We start from the raw sequence: 14,114 nt of genomic DNA, 5'->3' as shown, positions 1-14,114 counted from the left end.
CTGTTTAGAAAGGGGAAAATATAACAAAAATAGTAAAAAGATGACCTTTTGTACAGAGCTACTGTTGGAATTGTTGCCATTACCCATTTGAAGGATGGGGAACTGCAACAAGACTGGGTAAAGAAGAACAAACTGGTAACCCTAGATGTGAAATAGGCCAGAAAACACTTGTTCCTGTAGTTCCTCCCAATTTTCCTTCCTTGATGCATCCCCCCCACCCACACACACAAATATTTGCATGCTCTCTTTCTCTTTCTCTCTCTCTCTCTCCCTCTCTCTCCCTCTCTCTGTCTCCACGGTAACAGCAGCGCTGGGATTTTGCTGCTGCTACTGCATGCTTTGGATGCTTCCTTTGCACAGGGAACCCCTCGCCCAGCCCTGCTGGGGTTTGGATTCTACAGCATCACCCACCAGCAGCTTTCCACGTGTCCAAAGGGCCAACAGCTGTTAGACACCCTGGGCTGCAGGATCATGTGTACTTCATTTCTTTTGGCTGTGGGTGGTTTCTGATGACAGGTGCTGAGGACAAGGGCAGGCGCTTTCTAACACTTGTGCATCAGGCACAGGGATTCAATGCATGCAGGTCTTTTTGTGCAGGGAGATACCAACTCAGGACAAAAACTGCACCATATGATGAGTCCCTAGAAACAGGAGTATCCTCCTTTTGAACCTGGGAGAAGAGGTACTCTGATGCTGAATATGTTTTCAGTGTCTCCAGGCAGTAGTCATACTGCTTACTGCAGTAATCTACAAATCCCCCAAGATACACAGGTCAGCTCTGATGTACCATGAAAGTCAAGTGTATAGAGACACAACCTTGCCCTCTTCAGGCTTTTGATGGAAGAAGGAGCTTAGCATGTGCAGAGGAAATAAAAGTCTTCTGTTTCACCAGATGTCATGGAAGCTGATGAGAACTCTTTTGACTATCTGCTGGTAAGCACCTTTCTGAGTTGGGAAGTGAAAGGCTGGTGATATTTATAAAAGATTATGGTTAAAGACTATCACAGAAGGTTCATGAAGAAAGAAAACAATTGCATTCCATAATTTTTAATAACACTTAGCACAAGTGTGTGCCTGATGCAGGTTAATAGTTTTTGTGTCAGGAATTTCTCTCACAAAGTGAGATTTTTCTCAGTGGTGCTGTATTACCCGTTAGGTTATGTTATCTAAACAGGTTTATGCAATTAGCATTGGTCCAATGCAGTTCTTTAATCCAGTCCAATGCATACCTTTAATAAAAATTTCTTTTCTTCATTTTAATGCTCTACCTTCTAATGAGAAGAGAAATCAGAACTGTTGTGCAATGAAAAGTTAGCTGTGCATCTGGAAATAGAAGTTTTAACTCTATTTACTAAAAGGGTAACTTTAGGAAGCAGAGCAAGAACACTAAATCTCAAACACTGGATCTAAGAACTTAAGTAATGCTAGCTGGAATTCCAAATTCTGTGTTTATGAGATAATAATAGCAATAATAATAACAACATTTTTCATTCATAACTTCTGTATAACATCCTACAGCTGTGTATCCACAGTCATCACTGAAATAAATTTAGCTCTGCGATAGATGTTGGCAAACAAACAGATCAGGGAAAATCAGCATGCAGCCCAGCAAGAGAAACAAAGACAAATTTTGGTCAAGGACTCAGGGACAAATCCTGCTGATAGTAGAACTGCTGTAGGCTATTTAGTGTCCATGCAGCATAGAAAGACCATGGTAAATGCCATGACATTCCATTTATTTGCTCCTTATATGCTGTTTAAATGCTTACCATGAAACACAGTCTTTCCAACAGTGCTCTTCATTCACCTTTCTAGTGCAGAGATTTTTTTTTGGTTCATTTGCATGACAATTTTCCACATTATTCTTTTAGCTATTGCTCTCACATAAAGCTTTAGATCTTTTTAGCTGTTTTGTTACAAAAGACGTCAAGTCAGTCAGCAAAGGTCACTAACTAGCCTATCCACTATCTCTATTCCCCTTTTTCTACTGTGACACCTATTATTGAAAACAAGTTAGGAGGCACTTGTCTTGTGCCTAAATAGATAGGTTAATATTTCATGCACATGCTCAAAGTAAGAGTTTTCTCAAAATCTCCAACTGAGAGCTGTGCATGTAATCATATGTTTCTGTTAGTGTTAAATCTCTCTTGCATGTTTTCTCCACTTACTGTCATTACACTCTTGACTTGCATGTTCTAATTAATGTTAAATGATCTTTCTGAGTCAAGTGATGTCCTTTGAAAAGTTTATAATTCCATTAAGCTTCAATTCTAATGAGAGCGTTAGCATGTAAATACATTTTTAAAGTCATCATCAGAGTTAAATCAATGTATGGGTAGTGATGAATGGGGGGTTTTTGTCCAGTTCTTTTTTTCTTTAGCTATTTCTTTTTTAACTTAGAACTATTTTTTTTTTTTTGTGAATAGGATCATTATAGAAGTATATCTGTCAAGCTTAAATGCCATCTAACCAAAGCAGCTGAGATTTGAATCAGTAAATTCAAACAAAAAACAGAGAACAAGAGAGACAGACTTCACTGATGTATGTGTGCCCACTGGAGAGTGGTTGGACTTGAACAGGAATGTAGTGAGCCTGGGTTGTGGCATGAAATAAAGAACTAAAATCTAAAAGGGAAATAAAAGGAAAAAAAAAAAAAAAGCAGGAACCCCTACAGCCATTGCATTTGACTTTCTAATAATGTCAGTTTCAGAGGAGAGGAGAGATGGAAATGAGAAAGGGTGCACTTGCTATGCAGTCATTCTTGCTGTCATTGCCTTTATGGCTTTTCAGCAGGCCACAAAAGGCCAATCCACTAGAATATGAATGAGACACAGTCATGGCCCCACCAAATAAGTAGGAGGCATGAAACCTCCCTGTTTGGGTCCTAATAGCTTTTTCTGGCTCAGTAATCTCTCACTATAAAGGGAAAACAAGACAAGACAAACAAAAAATTATCCTCACTCCCCATATCCTGTCTGTGCTTGCTTTTCTTTGATTATTGTTCTGAAGTGCTTCAGAGAACTGGAAGATTAATAGTCTACGGGGATTTGGTAAAATAAACCCCTCTGAGAGGGAGTTTTATTTCCATCAACTCATCCTCTCTATTAAATATGCAATATCATAATTCTTGTTATGTGTGGAAAGATCTGACAGACAGGCATGGGGAATAAAAACATTAAAGGAAGAAACAATTTAAACAATTGATGTTTTCCACTAATTATGGATCTGTAATTCCTTAGGAGAAAAAAGAGATGCACTAGGAGGAGATATTTTAGTTGACACCACCCTCATGTCAAAGCCATATCTACTCTCCCTTTCTTATCAATTAAACTAAAGACAGCTTGCACTGAATTCAGCTGTGACCTTTGAGCTAATGTGACACATTACCAAACCCATATTTAAGATTCTGATACATTGTTCTGTCACTCTCAGGAACTGCACAGGGTACAAAAATCATAAATTGTAACAGAAATTTCAGCTGGCAGAGGAGAGCTTTGTGGTACTTGGCAGACCACTTGTTCAGAGTACCTCGAGTAAACTCCCCCTGGAATCAATACTGCAGCCATGTGCTGGAATAATTTTACTTATGAAGACTTTTTTGATGGAGTTAGAGAAAGTTCTTCCTGTTTAAACATGTATTGTACCATACAGATGTGCCTGTTCAGTCAAAGGTAGCTAAGGGATATATATGGGATCCGTGGTGCGGTGCGGTGTGATGGTGTGGTGTGATGTTTTGTGGTGTGGTGTGGCAGTCCACGGTGTACTCTGCAGAAAACCAGGGATCCTCTGCAGGCAGCGCTGACTCAGGAAGGGCTGACTTTCCTCCGCCCACATGCTCCTGTTGATAATAAGATGATTGTATACTAATTGTAACTATAGCTAATTCATTCTGTCATGAAAGTACCCAAATATTACGGTCCCATTAAGGTCAAGGGAAAATCTGGACAACAAGGTTAGGTAAATTGGACCAAGGCCATTTCAAAATGTTAGAGCAATGTTTATGACACAAAATACTTTCCTAGATCATATTAGCTTTTAGTCTCTGCTGCTGACAGCCTTATGAACTAACAGGAAGCAGAAGTGGCAGATATGCAAACCAGACTGAATTAAATGTGCATGCAAAAAACAAACATTCTTTGAGACACATGTGATATAAACATTGCATATACTTCGGTGATATTTATTTCATTACACAAAAATCTTTGTGCCCGTGAAAAGCAGAAATATTCCTTGACACAGGACTTCAGCTAATATTACTGTGAAAAAATCAGTTAGGATTTTTTTTTCTTTTTTTTTTTTTTTTTACTACAGTTCCTTTTGTATCTCTAAATTATTTGAGAGAAGGTAGTTGAATAAAATATTTTGGGGGATTTTTTTACCTTGATTAATCAAAAAAATAGTGGTGTTAGAAAAAATGAATCTCTGGCAATGCACCCTACCCTTGGGTTTTGGATTATACATTTGGACAAGGGGGATTAAGTTGTTTGACAAAATGTTTTTCTTGGACAATGCAATTTCGATTAAGGCAATTCCTGAAGGATGAGAGTCAAATCAGTTTAACTTAGTTCTAGAGAAATTAAACTGAGAAGATTGATCCATATTTTTAAAAAAAGGCATTCTGCACTGCTGTTATGTTCACTGACTGAAATGAAGAGGACTTACTACTATCTACATGGCACAACTACAGGCTAAAATCTATGACTTTTGCATTTAAAATACGGGTCTTAAGTTCAGCCTAAACCTTGCACAGTATCTATTCCTTGTTTTAAATATGAAATAAAATCTTTATCATCTAATCCTGACTGATCCAGTTTTTAGCAGGAAAAGAAGCAGCATAGTAATTTTTTCTGATGCACTCAGTGCAAGGCAGAGCTGGAAACAGAAGCTACTTCTTCACTCTTTCAGCAATCGTCTCACCAACAGCACAGAAAACCACAATCTCATTCTCAAGTCATCTTCAATGAGGTTCTGTACATGTATCACCATGTTCTAGAAAAACATGCTTTGAACCACTGACTTCGCCTGTCTTTACCACCATCTGTTTATACTTGATTTTTTGTTTTTCTTCTTGTCTCATCTCCTTATTTCTGATATAAATTAGATTACTATATCCTTCCTTCCTTCCTTCCTTCCTTCCTTCCTTCCTTCCTTCCTTCCTTCCTTCCTTCCTTCCTTCCATCCATCCATCCATCCATCCATCCATCCATCTAAAGCTATCGATATAGTAGGAAAGAATTACAAGAATATTTTTTTGTCCATAGTTTAGATTCTCCAATGCATCGCTTTAATCTCTTATCACCTTAACTCGTATTTCAAGGAACTAAACATGTAAAGGCTGAAAAAGAAGCAATAAAATTGTAAATTATTCTTATTCTAAGTTCATATCTCCCACCCACACCTGTTCTACTTCAACATCTGCCCTCCAGCACCATGAAGGCAAGACTGAGTCATGGAAAAACTGTAGTAGTATGATAGCTACAGATAGAAACTTTTAAGTTACTTGATTTAGCCCCTAGCAGTCTTTCCAAGTTTAAAAATCGTGGCTTCCTCTGTTGCATGATGCCATCAAAAAGTTTCACATACGTCTTTAATCAATAGGACGCCCGTTTTGCAGCACTAACATCTCACACCCGAACCTTCTTAATTTTCTGTTCCTGTGTTGCCCTATAGAACGTTTTTTCTTTCTGAACTGTGCAATTTGCAAGATAGTTGAAATGTCCCTTTATGCTCCTTTAATATACAGAACTTCGGGATACTTAAAAGTACATACATAACTGTCCTAGTTTCAGCCACGACAGGGTTAATTTTCACAGTAGACAGAAAGGTCCTGGTCTAATGTTATTTGAAACATTTCCTGAATCAGGAAAGAGAAAACAATTACTTTTAAGCAAATTAATCTGGATTTCTAGCATCTTCCCTTAGCGCAAATACAGAAGTCATAATATATGAACACACACTTTGTGTGTATGTGCAGTGTGAAGAATATACAAACATGGTTCACTTTATGATGAGGTGGAGAAAAATATTTGAAATACTATGTTCATGGAAGCTGAATTCCAACATAGAAACATTCAGCTCTTCAGTTCGATAGAAATAGTAAGTATGGACAAGTTTGAGATAAATCTACGCTCTATAGCTAATCAGTTTTACTTTGACATTTGGGGTACAAATACTGAGTTGCAATGAAAGGAAAGAACTGCTGAGTGAATATTACTGAAGAAAACTGCTAAATACTAAATATTTGGTTTCATTTGGTAATAATAATTTGTTTCTGAGAAGTGTTTGGATGAGGTCTAGAAAAATACATACAACGAAACTACAAGCTTTGAGTTTTTGATGACTCCTTTCACCTGAGAATTTATCTCTGGAGTGTAATACTTGGTATTCACTTGTTCCAAGAATCCAAAATGAAGATGCATAACCCAAGTAACCAAACACATGTGAAGTGCTGTATACCATTGCTTAATGTTCATTCAGCAAGATATTTCACAGCTTCTGATTAACAACTCCCAATCAACTTATTGATTACATGCAGATATATAAAAATAGGGGCTAAAAAAGGCTCCTTTTCAGGCAATTTATTTATCAAAAGAGTCATAACTATATTCATTAAGAGTAGCTTGAATAATTGACCTGAAATGCACAATTTAACAAGAATAAATATTTAAAACCAATGTATCTATTCAAAGGTGATTTAACCACTGCTTGTCACCAAAGAATCCATTGACAATTGTCCTTTCCTGTTGAATGAATCAAGATAATGAACAACTGCTGAAGCAAAAGGAACAATCATTTATCATTAGAACAATATACTGTATGTGTGAGAATGTCAAATTCATCCTAGAGACATCTGTTTTATTAAACCAGTGCATTAAACCAGTGCATAGAGGAATACTTGTAGCGATAGGAAGAGCAATCACTTAAATGTTATTAAAACAATGATTAGTCATGGAAAAGTTACTAGATTGATAAATCTCTACTCACACTAGGCACTTTTTTTCTGTTTCTTTTAGGCTATGAAGAAAATGGAAAAACTACGGAAAGAGAGAAGATGAAAAATTGTTTAAAAAAACAGTAAGTAGAAAAAGGATAGAAATCCAAGATTTAAGTCTGTCTTTCGGTGCATTTTAATTAGTCTCTGGCCAGTTTTATATGCTGTAGCGAAGATAAATATCCAAATCTCACAAATTCATAGCTTTTGGGTCAAAAAAAGTGACTTTCAAGTTTGGGGCACAGGAAAAAAAAAAAAGGATGAAATTTATAATTTTTTTTTTACTGTTTCCATTTTATAGTCTATACATATGTAACACATGCAATACAGGTCCCAATTAATGTATGTATAGTCACTACAGACATGTTTTTGTGTGTCTGGGGTATGTGAAGAGCATAATGTCATGTTTATCAAAACCCAGTCCAAGAGTGGTAAAGACATGCAATGGCATTTCTGTGGAGTTTTATGTCAGAGTACCAAATAAGCTGTTTGTTTCTGGGACTTTTACAGGGTTGTTTTTTTTTCTTATTAGGTTTCGTCTTGGTTTGCTGTAAAGGTAGAATGGAAGTAAAGGAAGAAAGTAAAGCTCCAGAAAGTTTTATTGTTCAAAGTTACCTTTTTTATCCTTTTTCTTTTTTCAATTTAACTAAACCTGAATGAGCAGAGCAAATATGTATTGTATTAGTGATTTTCCTTGGAGAGCCATGACAATGGCTATGAGATATAGGATAGCAACTAGGCTGAAATAAATGAAGTTATACTGATGATATTGTCGTATCATGGTGTGAAGCATTAGCCAGTTCTTAAGCAAGTCAGAGAAGGAAATACAATGTTATGGTAGATGAGTTTTGTATATCATATGAAAATCTCTCTAGAGTGTCTGGTTCATTTGCCTGTTTTATATGCTCAGGATTATATCGTTCACTTAATTTAGAGCCAGACAGGAACTTCCTTCTTGATTAGTCTGATAAAATTTCTGATGCTGGTTTTGCTTTCGCTTTCCAGCCCTTCTGTAAAATATATAGCACACTTCTTATGATCATTTGGATATCATCTCTTGAAAACACCTCAGGCTATTTTCTGCTGATTTTCCCTCCAAATCTGCTAAGAATACAAAGGCACAAGCCTCTGAGTCAAAAGAAATATTATCAACACAGTAGTAAATGAAAGAAATAACTTGCTCATGTGTCTTTTTTGGTGATAAGTATGTTTGTTTCTTAACACCAACCAAATATAGGTAATAATGTCACAGGTATTCCAGATGTTTACTTCAAATTTTGTCTAGCACAAATCTAGCTTGATTGAAAATATTAGACTTAATAAATTGGACTACATATGCTAAGTGGTCATTTATGGTGATACTAAGTGATCTAATGATTCCTTCTGGACCTAAGCACACCTGAATGCAGAAGTTGAAACGGTGCTTGAATGAAGGAAGAGCAGCTCATTTCTTTTTCACACAGCAGTAGGGTCTGGCTCATAAATAAATACCAGACATTGGACCTATTATTTAAGCATCTAAGGCCTTTGTTTCTTTGCTATCTAAATTTGGAATAACTTGTCTAGTTATAGCATCAAGAAGTTTATATCTTCCAGCTCCATTTCCTTCCCCTTTCCAATGCTTATTCTGCTAGAAGTGCATCTCATTTAATGCAGGCAAACTTAGAAACCTGTCCTTAAGAGGAAGCTTTTTTTCTGTATGAACCAAGACAGAGTTACCTTCTTCTGGTAGTTTTTATTACACTAAACTCCCTTGAAGGATCATCAGGGAGAAATATTCAGCCAATCCAGCTTTACACACTAAACTCAGTGGGTTACAGTGGGTGACTAAAGTCAGCACACGTGAGCATTTGCTTCCATTGCTCTTAGCTGAGGATGTGCAGTGCAGCACCTGATATTGAATGGGTTCTCAGTAGCTGACATTCCATTGTTGCAAAAAAAAAGTGTGTGTGTGGTGTAGATGTACAGAATTACAAGAATAGGTAAAAGAAAAAATAATCTCTTTGGTTTTAATAATCCAGATGCTAAAACCTTCTCTTGTTAATTTCCTGGCAGAAATTGGCTAATTTCCCAACAAACTCTCTGGTCCCACTCGAAACTGTAAGTACAAAAAAGGGATTTTTTTAAAAAGTGTGTGTACTTCAGTGATGCTTTCACACATTTCATGAGTCAAATAGGCATCAAAACAGCCTTGATCATTTGGTATTTGACAATTATCAGAGGATTTGTCTGCGAATTTTGACTATTTTCATTATTTCTGCACAAATTTGGCTAGATGACTGAATTTTGTGTGAGTCAGCCTTCTTTATAGGATACATGAAGGACTCTGACCTGCAGTAGACCCCCTCAGTACTGTGCCAGTATAACATTTGTAGTAAATACTTGCAAACAAGGTGTAGAAGCCATCCTAGAGAATCAATAGACCACTGTTTTCACTCCCTTTCTGTTATGCAATTTTATTCATTCAGGTAGGGCTTGAAAAGGAGTAAAACTGAACGTTACAGAGGCTAGAGAAGGAGGGTTCTTCTAACAAGGTCATGACTCTGTCCTTTTCTCTCTCTGATCTTTAACTTCAGCACACTGCAGTCCCTTTCTATAAACCACTGTATGCAAAAGAAAGCCATTTTATTAATTTAATCTATTTTATAAAGACATCTTTTTTATAAAAATGTTTTAATGCTGTCATACGTGACTAAAATAATTCATTTTTTCAAAGTGATTCTTCATATGAAAATAACATTTCTGTAATAACGTAAGTATTAGATAATTTACACTGAAGAGCATTGCAATGTAAATTGCATCAATGATAAATTTAATTACAGAATGACTGAGCTCAGTCTAATTCTTTCTGGCTTCTGATCTTTACTTTCAATAACGTGAAGTATAATTTCAATATAAATTTGACTCTGTTTTTGATCTGGAGATTAGTTAGAACCCCTCCTGCCCCCAGTCTACATTTTTATATTTGTAGCTGTATTTCTAACAGATACCACTACCATTAACTAAAATGAACAAACAAATGGTTGGTTCCAAATCACATTCACAGTTCTACATCTTTCTAGCATTTAAGAGTATTTGAAAAATATAATTATAAAAAATTTAGTTTTCCTTGATATCCAGTCTATAGAACTTCACAGGCTTTTGATTTCAGGTCAGCTCATAATGCAAATGTCAGTTCTAATCCAAGTCTATAAACAGCAAATAAAGTTTTTGATTTCTGATCCTCCTAGTCCATTGTGAGGTTTCTGTTGTGGTGGGTAGTTGGTCTTGGTGAAGACTTAGACTACCTTTATCAATACAATTTATTTACTTTTTAATGGAAAGGGGCACAAATTACTTTGCTGACCAAAGAAAATAGCTAATTAAGGATTTTAGGTGTTTTCTCTTATTTGTATGGACATATAATTACAATGAGCATTGCCACTTATTCAACTGAATAATGAGAGATTCCCCAGAGAAACCTAATAGTCTCAATGGCTTTGTTCTTCAAAGACAAACCACAAAGTGAGGGAATAAAGTGTTGTCATGCCCTTTGAGGGAGGAACACAAGGAGTCGTAAAAAACAAAGAGAACATGTATACATTTTTTAAATAATTAGGTGGAATTTTCTGTCTCTAATCAAATAAAAATGTCTTTCTTCATATAGCCTTTGGAAACAAAATTTCAGCCAGAATATTAGAAGTATTTATAATCAATATCTTCTAAATCAACGTGCTGTATTTCCTTTTACACAAACCCCGAAGCAACCAAGTTCTTTGGATATGAAAATCAAAGCTTTACCTGGGATTGAAAGGGTGTAAACAGGAAAGGTGTAAACAGTATGTTCAGAGTCCTTGCAAACTGAAAGAGCTATTTATAAACTAAAACTTACATTTTTGTTTTTAAACTTTTAAATTAATTTTCCGTAAATGGAAAAGAAATTTTGTTAAGACTGTACTTATTCTCAAAAACAGTAACAAATGCAGGTGCTGCTTTTTCATTAATTGGTAGAGACATTTTAAGACCTAATTTGGGAAGCTGAAATCTATAACCTTTGTCTCTTTTATTATTAACTATTCTCTATCTGTTTGGTGTATTGAGAAGTACTTCAAGGGAAGCAGCTTTCTGTGATGCAGAAGAATTTCATGACTTATAGCCATAGTTTGATGGGCTAATAAATGTAGAGAGCAAAACTTTGAAGAAAAGCTTTACCTGTTTATAGCTAGATGATGACATGTAATTAGGCTTACAAAAGACAGAATTAATTCCTATAGTGGATTTTTTTGTCTTATATTTAAAAGACTTTGGTAAAACAATCTCACTTCTGCTGAAGTAAAAAAAACCACATTGTTTCTTGTAGAGGTGACAGATATTCTGTGACACGAATGTCTGTCCACTTATGCTTTGGATTGCAGTAAATCTTAAGATGAAAGATTTTTTCTGAAATGGAGTGCTGATGCATGCCTGATGCATGTCTGTTTTAAAAATGTACACATAAGCATACAGGTTTTAAATTATGATATTTTTTCCTTCAGTATTGAAAGATTTAAGTCATTACCATGGAAACTGTTTGCATCAGATTACTACTTTTCTCTCCAGCTTTTTCAGTATCATTAAATTCTTGTTAATACTTTATTATTCACTATCTTTTAAACCCACACGAATTTCAGTATCTAATTTACTTAACAAATTGTGTCTGACAAAGAAAAAAACTTATAGTACAATAAACAACACTATTAATTACTCTGTGGAGCAGTGAGCCACTACGTTTGTCAACAACGTTACGCCTTCAAAATAATGGCACCAAGTAATTAAGTATGAACATATTCTATTATTGGAGCATATATCCTTTTTCTTTCATTTATTTGTAATAGAGAATAATGAAGTTGAATTTATTATAGCTGTAGCTTTTATCCTGCTAAAACAAAGCACAAGGAAAAGAAAGAGGCATTCAGCCTGGGAACATATAAGAAGAATTATGTCACTATGGCAACCAAAAATGTCATTTGTTATACTTTACTCATTAAAGCGTTGGATATTATTGAAAGATGAAAAAGTTCTCTAAATTTAGAAGGTATCAGTTACAAAGTATTTCTTTCAGAGAGAGTAGGGGGTTACAGTTTGAGGACAGTATCTTAAACCTCTTATTTACATGATCAACTCCTTTGTGTAGAAATTTTCATTCATATTATGAAATCTTCCTGCTTAAGCAATTCCAACAGGGAAGATATTATGTTCAAATTCCTATCTTGGAAGTACCAGTTTAAGTAAACTTTAACCTAACTCTAATTGTCTTCAGGAAAGGAATCAAGATAAGATATTGACCTCTACTCAGAGAAAGCTGCTATCTACTTTAAGTTTGCTACTTAGTGAAAATTGCATATAATAAGAAGAGTGAACAGTTTCTTAACTAGTTTCTAAAGACTATGGGAAAAAGACACCTCTTTGAAAACAGAACATTTACTTTGGAAACAAGTTGGATGATGCGTTCTGAAATCTAGCTGTGCACCTAAAATGAAAAATCCTTGGCAAGAAAAAGAGAAAAATTACAAAAATGTTCAAATTTTATTTTGAGAGTCGTGAGTTGTTTTGCTTTTTGAGACCTGGTGAGAGCAATGTGCCAGTTCTATTCTGCTCTAGCATGTACCTGAGAAAAGACAGAGTTGAAATGCAATGAAATTGGACTGGCTCACATAATTCATAACCATGTTATTCAGGATTGTTATCATTAACAGTTCTCTTAATGTCTTTGCTATACTACATTTTATTTATTTATGCATTTTATGTATTATAATTTATAATGCATAAAATGCATTTATGCAATTATTGCTATCATATTGCTCTTCCAGCTTCTTCATTCCTTATCATTATAATAATTTCTATCTTGTAAACTAGATGCTTCATGTGTTGTGATGCTTTTTGTTCCCTTTAGAAAAAGATCACTTTAGCCTTTTTCAAGAATAAAAAGTAAATAAATGTTTACGTTTGCATCATGACCTCTGGTATTGCTGAGAGCAATTGTGCTGGCAGATTTATTCAGGTCTTTTGAGAGACCCTCCCGCTTTAGTGAGCTGCTTTTAAAAAATCCACTTAAGCTGGCTCCAGTGCTAATGCCTTTCCCTGGATTGTATTGATAGAGCCACTCGTAACTGTATAACGCAACCCCTTCAAGAAAATATAAAATACCATAAGTATGCTGATTTTGTTGTGATCTTGTAATACAACTATCCAGGAGATACGAATAATTTAATGCAGAATTTTCTCAAGACCCTTGTTTGCTCTTTCTTTATGCCTTTTTGTAAAGCTCTCGTGTTCATTGCCACATGGCCAGCAGTAACCTCAAGGAGCAGGGATTGCGATGACATGTATTAATGCAGTTTGTCTTGTGCTCTGACAACACAGAATGAAAAAGGTAATTAGGAGAAGCTGTCACAAGTAAATTTCCTTAAGATGTTATGTTCTTTAGTGCTTAGTCACCTCTCATGATAGTCCTAATTGTCAGGTTTGGTCTCCGCACCCAAGCTTAAAGATGATAAAAAGTCTTTTTCCCTCTGAAAGCCCTGATCCAGGTCTCAAGAAAGAAGCGGAGTCTTCAAGGTCTAGTTTTCTTGATATTTTGTGTTGTTTATTATTTCATATCTTAAAATGTTCTCCGTGCCCAGCCGAGATCTGAACAGCAGCTAGGACACGAGACAACTCCCCCCACAGTGGGATGTCGCTGTCCCTTTATACAGAAAGTTACATATCACCTGTTTACACTTTAATTCCAATACCCATGACCTATACTAAAATGGTCAACTTTAATCCAATCTCCTTAAACTACTTTGTGCCACCGTCACCAAAAGATGGAGGTCAGGGGAGAAGAAAGAAGAACCAAGGGCAACATCCTAAATCCTCCATCTTGTCCCCCTTGTACTTATATTCTAAAACTCAAAACAACATGATTTTTCATCCTATACTAAACTAAACTACTTTTTTTCACATCTTTGTGGTTTGTAATTCTTCCCTCAATGTTGGAAGCCGTTCCCATGGACTGAAGTCAAAGGCAGTGTCCTCCTGAGCTCTGTGCCAGGGACTCCAACCCTTCTGTACAGCTCCAAAACCCCCCTGTACAGATCTCAAACCCTCTTGCTCAGGTCTGTGG

General features: G+C 35.8%; 1 long non-coding RNA gene across 1 annotated transcript; it reads left to right on the top strand.

The window, feature by feature from the left end:
• The first annotated feature begins 571 nt into the window (after positions 1-571).
• On the top strand, positions 572-7,730 carry LOC136291738 (uncharacterized). Its single transcript, XR_010721684.1, has 3 exons — positions 572-933; positions 7,014-7,074; positions 7,524-7,730. It is a non-coding gene; the product is annotated as an uncharacterized lncRNA (long non-coding RNA).
• The last annotated feature ends 6,384 nt before the right edge of the window (positions 7,731-14,114 follow it).

This window comes from Chamaea fasciata, unplaced genomic scaffold (assembly GCF_029207755.1).
Source record: "Chamaea fasciata isolate MVZ Bird 193981 ecotype frontalis unplaced genomic scaffold, bChaFas1.0.hap1 SCAF_7, whole genome shotgun sequence".
Taxonomy (NCBI): Eukaryota; Metazoa; Chordata; class Aves; order Passeriformes; family Sylviidae; genus Chamaea; species Chamaea fasciata.
Note: the sequence above shows the minus strand (reverse complement) of the source record. Positions and strands in the feature narration are given on the sequence as shown.